This window comes from Zootoca vivipara, chromosome 5 (assembly GCF_965207765.1).
Source record: "Zootoca vivipara chromosome 5, rZooViv2.hap1.1, whole genome shotgun sequence".
Classification (NCBI taxonomy): domain Eukaryota; kingdom Metazoa; phylum Chordata; class Lepidosauria; order Squamata; family Lacertidae; genus Zootoca; species Zootoca vivipara.
The window spans coordinates 87,558,268-87,567,455 of NC_142588.1; the positions used below are offsets into that span (position 1 = coordinate 87,558,268).

The 9,188-nt window shown below is 42.8% G+C and overlaps 1 pseudogene; it reads left to right on the forward strand.

Moving 5' to 3' along the window:
* Window positions 1-8,040: 8,040 nt before the first annotated feature.
* Window positions 8,041-8,708, forward strand: LOC118093465 (small ribosomal subunit protein uS7 pseudogene; annotated as a pseudogene).
* The last annotated feature ends 480 nt before the right edge of the window (window positions 8,709-9,188 follow it).

Below are 9,188 nucleotides of genomic sequence, written 5' to 3' on the forward strand. Positions count from 1 at the left end.
AAAGAGGATGGAAAAGGTAATAATACATCAATAAGGACATATTAAAATCAGCCAGGGTTTAACCCTGCTTTTATTTTAACTAATTGGCTATGTTATTAATTAATACTTAATTGATATGAACAATTTAAAGCATAGGCAAAAAATGTATTTTAATGTTTGATGGATTTCTGTATTTTAGAATTTCTGTTTTGTTGGAAGCCGCCCAGAGTGGCTGGGGGAACCCGGCCAGATGGGTGGGGTATAAATAATAAATTATTATTATTATTATTATTATTATTATTATTATTTATTATTATTATTATTCTGGCTGCTGGGGAAAAAATCCCAACTAATGCTTGATAAGTAAAGTCCAATATAATCCAACAAGTGCAAAAAGAATGCTTGAGCAGAAAGAAGTGACCTGTCTTCATCTCAGTGTGAGTTGTCAAGGTCAGGATACTATAATAATTATTATTTATTTATTTATTCCCCACACATCTGGCTGGGCCTCCCCAGCCACTCTGGGTGGCTTCCAACAGATTAAAATACAATAATCTATTCAACATTAAAAGCTTCCCTAAACAGGGCTGCCAATTGTATATGATCAGCACTGGCTGTTAGTTTGTTTCTGGGTCCAGTTCAAGGGGTTCTGGTTTTCATCTTTAAATCCATATTTATCTTAGGTGCAGTCTATCCGAGCAGCTTGACCACTCCCTAAGACAGGCATCCCCAAACTCCAGATGTTTTGGCCTACAACTCCCATGATCCCTAGCTAGCTAACAGGACCATTGGTTGGGGAAGATGGGAATTGTAGTCCAAAACATCTGGAGGGCCAAAGTTTGGGGATGCCTACCCTAAGATCTGTTGGGGAGTCTCCTCTTCATGTCTCTGTGGTGGCCAAGGCAAAGCTAATTAGCAGGTGTGAGAAAGCCTCCTCTGTGGCCACGTCATTCTAAACTATGGAATATCCTACCTTGAGATGTCTATTCAGCTCCCTCTCTCCCTGTCTTCCTCACCCAGCTGAGACATTTTAAAAGATTAAAAGAAACTGCTGCTTGTGGAAGGTGCTGCTTGCGGTGACGTCCGTGGGTAATATGGCTCCCTGCGCAAGCCCAAAATTTAACAACCTTCCACAAGCCCTTGCGCTGCCTTCCCAAGGCTGGGTAAGACAGGCATGGGGCTTTGGAGAGGAGACGTGAGGCTCTGACAGGGTCCCAGAGCCCTCCCACCTCCTTCCCAAAGCTAGAAAGCGCTAACAAGGCTTTGGAAAGGAGGAAGAAGGCCCTGTCAGAGACTTGCACCTCCTTCCCAAAACCTGCCACCTCACTTACCTGACTGTGAGAAGGCTCCGCCCCTCCAGCTCAGCACCCCCCAGTTCATGTGCACAGCTTGTGCAGCCCTTGATACACACACACACACACACACACACACACACACACACACACACACACACCGGTGCTTGTTACTTTAGAAGTATCCCTGCCCATGACCCAAACATGTATAGTGAAAGCAGAGGTGGGAAGGGAATCAAAGATAAATGAAAACAGCAACATGTTTTTAATATAATAGCATCTTACATTGAATATACAGTATCTCTTGTGACAATTTTACTTGCATTGCTGAATGCATTCTAAAATATTTGTCGATATTTCTCTTGAATTTTCCATGTCTTTTTCTGAAGGCCTTTAAGGGCCAGTTATGCACTTTCTTCTGGAAAAGTATATTATTTACAATAATGATACATTTAGGGGAAAAATAACACTCCGATTCCAGACCCTATGTTGAAGTGCCTGTGCAAAGCAGTACCCAAGAAATACTTAAGTCATTATTTTCGCATCCAAGAGTAGTTTATTACTACACTTTGAAAACATTTCTATGAAACATTTCAATATTAAAGTAATCACAGATTTAAAAGACTGCCACGCAGAGAACATAGCATGCTTGTCAATCAGTCATTTTAGTACAACACAATATCTACTACACTTCACCAAATAGAATCCAAGTTACATTTTAATTTGTACCTAATAATAGGCTGTTTTTGGTTTCAGAAGAAGCAATAATTTAACTCAAGAAATATGAGCTGTTTCACATGCCATGTAATTGTAATCTGTGCAGAAACTGAGGGGAAATGCAAATTCTAAATCTGATGGGTTTCTCAAACTCTAATCAATGAATGTGAATTTGATCAAATGGCATTGGCTATAAAGAAGCTTTGGTTTCTGGTGGCAATACTGCAGTTTGGGATTTGAAAATTAGGTTTCATAGCCAGAGGATCCTAGATCCAGGGAACCAGGCAGAGGGCCTTCTCGGTAGTGGCACCCACCCTGTGGAATGCCCTCCCACTAGAGGTCAAAGAGAACAATTACCAGACCTTTAGAAGGCATCTCAAGGCAGCCCTGTTTAGGGAAGCTTTTAATGTTTGATGGATTTCTGTATTTTAGAATTTCTGTTTTTTTTGGAAGCCGCCCAGAGTGGCTGGGGGAACCCGGCCAGATGGGCGGGGTATAAATAATAAATTATTATTATTATTATTATATAGATGGTCAAATGTTAATGGGCAAGAATAAATTTAAGCTTCTAGGTGGAAATTATGAGGTCCAAATCTTCCTTTGCCATATTCGGATTCATTTTTAAATGTCACTTCATAATATTAACTCGGTGTCTGATGTCTAAGAATGTTTGTATTAGTACTTTGGTCAGCTGAGAGAGAACTAACTACAGGAAGCACATACTGATTTCTCTCTCATCTCTTTTCTTTTTACTTTAACAATTATTTTCTGTCTAAGAACTAAAATGCTGAAGAGCCATCCCACCAATCTATTTCCCCCTCTTTCTAGGGATTTGAAAACATAGATCTCAAGTGCTGTAATAAATTTATCTGCCTGGCTGATAGAGCCCACTTTAACAGAATAGTCACAGAGGCGGATTTAGGGCAGCAGTACAGCCTCACTGGGCACACAGCCAAGGAGAGCACCTTCTCAAAGCCTGGTAAGCACTTGCCCGGTTTGTGGAAGGAGGCATGAAGGATCTGACAGGGTCCTAGCTTCTTCCTTCCTCCTTCCCAACATTGGGTAAGTGCTTATTGGCCTGCAAGCGTTTACTGGGCTCTAGGACCCTGCCAGAGCCTCACGCCTCCTTTCCAAAGCCTGGTTTAAGCCGGCACCATGAGAATGGGGGTCAGGCATCAAGTGTTAACCTTGCACAGGGCGGCAAATTACTAAGGTCTGCCCCTGATAGTCATAAGGAAGCAGTAGATGTGACTCAGGGTGGGGTTATACAATCTGAAGCCCCAGTTTCTTTACGGTACTTACTGAAATCTGTTTAGAGCCAGTGGCGGACTTTGGGCTATCAGATTTCAGCAGCACCCTGTGCATCGCTAAAATTTGCCCCCCCCCTGGCCGCCGCCTATTGTGCTCCATTTTAGAGCATTATTGTGGCGCCCCCTGCAGCATAGTGCAGCCGCACCTGTCACGCTACCCTAAAACCACCTCTGTTAGGGCAATAGGTAACAGACAGTGAACAGAGCACCACCCTGTTTGGCTGTTCACCTTTTCTTACTTTTCTTCTCATCTAATACCGGCTGTCCTGTTGGAACCTGGGGTAAAATCATTAGTACCTACCCACCTCCCAATAACAAGAGTTGAGGATCTGCACATGACAGCTATTAAATACTTGTGCTGGTTTGAAGTTAGAAGTTAGAACCTTGGACCTACAGGAAATCCTTTTAAAGCCCCAATGCCTTGTTATCTTCTGGGCATCCTTCCAAGGGCCACATGCCATTGAATGTAAATTTAACATTTGTAGGCTAGTTTCTCTCTGTCCTAACCTCCTGACAAGCAAGAGCCAATTATCACTGTTCAGTGACACATTTCAGCTTGACAAAAGTACTCAGTGTGCAAAGCAGGTCCAGTGAAAGGTACAGTATGGTCTGGAGAGACTCCCACGGGCCAAATAGAGAGGCCTGGAGTCCTCAGCCCACAGTCCTCAGGTTACCGACCACAGACCTACATGTCTGCTGTCATCTCTCACATGGATCTGAGCCCTCCAAGGTCTGAGCTGATGCAGACTGCTGTACAATAGCAATATTTATACCATCTCTCCTAACACGTTGATACAACCCTTTTTAGAGGATAAGAACTTTTAGAAGCTTTCATGAGAACTAATTTGTCATTCCCCTCTCTCATGGCGCATAGAAGAGACTTGTGTAACATATTGGCTATTAGGACTTGGATTCTTAAAATGGGGAGTGTGTGAAGGTGGGTGAGAAAATAATTACAACTGCATTTCATTGGCAGTAAATGTGCTGTGCGCTCTGGAGTTCATCTCTTAACTATGTATCATTATCCACTGAGGTCTCCCTGGCTTGCTGTGTGCCCAACACTGAATCCATTTCTTTCATCTGTTAGAAAGTGGCTATATTGTGCAGTAAAACTTATCCTTTTGTGAGGCTACAGAAAACATTCCTAAGCTCTATGGCCGCCAACCTCTTTAGTAAATAGCTGCAGCTCTGTTCTTTGCAACTGCCATGGCACCTATCAAAAGTCAGTCCAAGTGTCACATTGGTGGATGTCTAGTGGCTGTCCAGGAACACTTGAGAGGTTAAAGACTTTGAGAACTGAGAAAGCAACTTGAAAAATGTAAATGAAACAAGACAGCCAGTTCATTTTCTTTCTTTCTTTCTTTCTTTCTTTCTTTCTTTCTTTCTTTCTTTCTTTCTTTCTTTCTTTCTTTCTTTTCTCTTTCTCTTTCTCTTTCTCTCTCTCTCTCTCTCTCTCTCTCTCTCTCTCTCTCTCTCCCCACCTTCCTTCCTTCCTTCCCTCCCTCCTCCTTTTCTTTTAAAAAAAAGAGCAAAGTGCTTTGTGATTTCTCTGTGAAATGGGTGCCATGTGGAATCTTGTTACAAATATATAGTTCCAAGGGGAGAAAAATTGACTTAAAGCACATTGTGAGAGCTGCTTATTGAAGCATCAAGGACCTATGGTTCAGAGTGTCGTAAGATACAGTTTTTCCTGCTGACATTGCTGGGAATAAACAGACACAAGACACTCACGCGTAAAGTGGCATGCACTGCTTGTCATTACCCATGAGGCATGCTGTGAAAAATAGAGTAATAATCTCACCAGTTCTAGTGGGTGAATTGCTCGGCTATAATTGTGCGGTATGTCTCATCTTCTACTTGCTGAGCAAGGAGAGCTTCTCCTCTACATGGTAGAGGCTCCTGTTTCCCTAAATGAAGCTCATTGGTTGAATGAAGTTTTTTTCCCTCACCAGGCTAACTTTTTTGTTGGTTCCTTTTCTTCACTGCTGGGTCCTAGGGAAAGAATCTGTTTGCACAGTGAATTAACTCATAATTGGAAATGAGCTAGGGTCATTTCTTCCACCAGGGCAATACAATGACCCTCCCTTGCATACCTCTCAAGGTTTGACAGAGGAGTGTTACATCACACTTCTCAAAAAAAGAACATTTTCAAATTATGAATATTCAGTAGAAACTACTACTGTTATGAGTCCCACTTCCTGCATACAACAAACTGGATAATACCAGCCAGGGCCAGCTGGCCCATGAAGTAGGGTGAGGTAGCCGCCTTGGGCAGTGGATCTGGACCCCCTGGGAGGTACAGCAGATCCACCTGTTGCTGCCTCTGCTGTTGTCTCCTCATCCTCATCCTCCACCACCACCTCCCCTCATCCCAATGCTGATCTTCACTTTCCCTTTTCATTCTGAGGCTGATCTTCACTCTCCACTTTCTTCTTCACTCACTGCTTTAATTCTGATTTTCACTCCCCATTAAAACTATAGAGACACATATTTGCAAGTATTGCATTTGGCTGAATTGTGATGTACTTGCTGCATTGCTTGTTCACTTTGTTTTTAATTGCATTTTCATGCCTTTTAGAGTCTGTCTTGTGCGGGCACTGTGTTCTGAAAGACAGGTTTTAAAAATAAAAATCTTCTAAATAAATAAAATCATACTTTGATTGGCTTGTGGGACTGGAAATGCTTTATCTGAACCCTAGGGTTGGCCGTACTATTTGTAGAGTGAGACAGCTGTCTCAGGCAGCGGATGCTGAAGGGTATTGTTTAGGGACTGCTTTGTGGGTCCCACTTGTCCTGAGTTACATTCTCTTAAACTCTGTTGTTGTCCTTAGGTGTGGTGAAGAGATTATGTTGGACTAATCTGAGAAAAGTTCCACATTGGAATACTGGCAGGTCTCCATATGCAGACACTTCATTCGATTTTTCATAAGTTGATTATTCAATACTTGGTGATTTACAGCTGAATGTGAGAGCCAATTCCAGGGATGGAGCTTGATAATATAGTATTCTGTGTGAGGCCAAAATTTGGCACCACCACCCAGCTCTTGCCCTGCCTTTCCAAAGCCAACTAAGCAAGGCTCTGGACTTTGGGAGGAAAGCACGAGGCTCTGGCAGCATCCTAGAGCCCTCCCATCTCCTTTTCAAAGCTGAGCAAGTGCTAACTTGGCTTTGTGAAAGAGGTGGGAAAGTACCCCTTGGACCCTGAACCCTGTGCAAGGGAACTGATCACACTGGCCTAAATCCACCTCTGCCAACTCTATGGAAGAGCATTAAGTTGGAGGGGATGGGCATTGAGACAAAAGTTCTACTTGTGATGTTTGATCCATGAGTGAACCATATTTCTGGATGGAACTCTCCTCGCCAAGAGCATTGCACCAGACTCATGATAATTTGATTGCACATTCTGTATTTGGAGAATATTAGCATATTTAGCTATTTTCACAAATAAGGAAATTGGCATGTCAACCCAACAGAATCTGACGCAAATTAAAACAGAACAGTGCTAGATTAAAATATGGCTGAGGGGTTGTCCTATTCTAGTTTGTATTTTGAAGCTCTTCAGTGGTTTTTAAAAATCTGGGTTTCAATAAATCCTTAGGTTCTTTGGAAGTTACAGATTGCAAACTCACATTTCTTCTGGTTGGAGTGTGATTTTTGCCTCAAGAAGCTGTTGTAAGATCTGTCACAGTCATATATAAAGTAATTCCATATTGTGCACCATGATTATAACATTGTCCATATCACTCAGGACTCCCTCAACAGCCCCAAATTCTATTCTATTATTTTATTTTATTTTCGGGAAGTGCTGGAATTGAAGTGATTCCGAAGGGTAGTATTTTGAACTGGAAACACCCAAAGGGAATATTTTTATTTATTTATTTATTATTTTTATTTTATTTATTTATTATATTCGTTCTTCCGCTTTTACCCCGCCGCCTCACCCGACAGAGCGGCATTTGATGGGGCATTTGTTTGTGCTGCCACACTCTCATTTTAACTAATGGATTGTCTGCCAATTATTCTAGAAAGTAGTGATTTGTTGTACTGTTACTCCTGCAAAGCATGCTCTTTTAAAATGTCTCATTTACATGCAGTTGTAGCAAACAGAACCTTCTGGTGGACAATTTTCCATTCTGGGTTTTTCCTGTTTCACCATTGTAATTTTCCCTCCCTGTTTTTTGGTATGCCTGCTAAAATGCCCTGTACCTCCCATTAGCAGCATGTGTGGTGGGCCATGGAGCTGCCCTTATGACACTGGCATCACTGCTGCTTACCTGCACAGAGCTGGGGCAGGGCAGGTTGGTAGTGAGGTTGAGGGCACTGGTGGAACCAATCCAGTACTCCTAATACAGCCCCAGCCTTGCTACTGCCTTATCCCATCCCAGCCTGATAAGCAGCAGTGACACTGGTGTTGAGAGGGTGTGTCTTCCCCACCACACATGCTGCTATTAATACCTCTGAAACTGTTGTGGCTTTTCCTTCAGCGTATGAACACCATCTACCTGCTGCCACTGCTGCCGTGGAGGTCTAATTGTTGCTTCCTAACTCTCTCATGCTGCCTCATAGTGGTGACTAGGGAAAGGAGAGAGATTTGATTCAGTTCTCATTTAAAGCTGAATCTATCAAATCTGCACTTTCAGAAACAACCTGAAAACTGGAACATAGCAATCTGTTGAAATTCTCACGTACCTGAAATTTTCAATGCAGTTCTCCAACCAATCCAAGTTTATAACTATATAGGGAAAGTGTGCATAAAAATGAATATATTAGCTTTTCTGCCTCTGCGAGCGGGACGTGGGGAGGAGACCCCCTCTGCTGTGGCAGAGACCCCTGATATCAAGTTGTTTGGGAAATGGAGCACAGATGATGTGCAGATCAGTGACATCTCCTTGCAGGATTACATTGCAGTGAAGGAGAAACATGCCAAGTATTTGCTACACAGTGCTGGGCACTATGCTGCCAAGTTCTTCCACAAAGCCCAGTGTCCTATCGTTGAGTGCCTCACTTACTCAATGATGATGCATGGACGCAACAATGGCAAGAAGCTCATGACTGTGCACATCATCAAGCATGCCTTTGATATCATCCATCTGCTCACAGGAGAGAACCCCCTTCAAGTCCTGGTGAATGCCATCATCAATAGTGGTCCTCATGAAGACTCTACCCATATTGGTCAAGCTGGCACAGTGAGGAAACAAGCTGTTGATATGTCACCTTTGCATCGTATCAATCAGTGCTCTGCACTGGGGCTCGTGAAGCTGCCTTCCGCAACATAAAGACCATAGCTGAGTGCCTAGCAGATGAGCTGATCAATGCAGCTAAGGGTTCCTCCAACTCTTACGCCATCATCAAGAAGCAGGACGAGTTAGAGCATGTGGCCAAGTCCAACCGTTAAGAGCTGCTGCTGCTGCTGCTGCTGCTGCTGCTGCTGCTGCTGCTGCTGCTGCTGCTGCTGCTGCTGCTGCTGCTGCTGCTGGATATCCAAAGCAAATAAATTCTCATTTTCAAAATAAAATAATAATAATAATAATAATAATAATAATAATATGAATATATTAGGAAAATAACCTTCAAAAATGTGTTCATTAGTCTATATCAGTGGTTCCCAATTAGGGGTCCGGGGATCCCTGGGGATAGGCAGAACGCACCCAGGGAGTCTGTGGCCCCATCCCTTCCCCCTCCAAACCATTTTTTGTCATTTTTGCATGGTAATATCACATATTTTATGGTCTGTTTTAGTGCTGTGTGATTTCTCAATATATTGGCCAAAATTGGTTTTGAAATCACACCGTGATAGTGATTTTGACCTGGCAACATGCAGCAATGTATATCACTTCTCGGACGAGGGAGAACAGGGCAGCCGATTTCAAGGCACTACCGATATTGCACG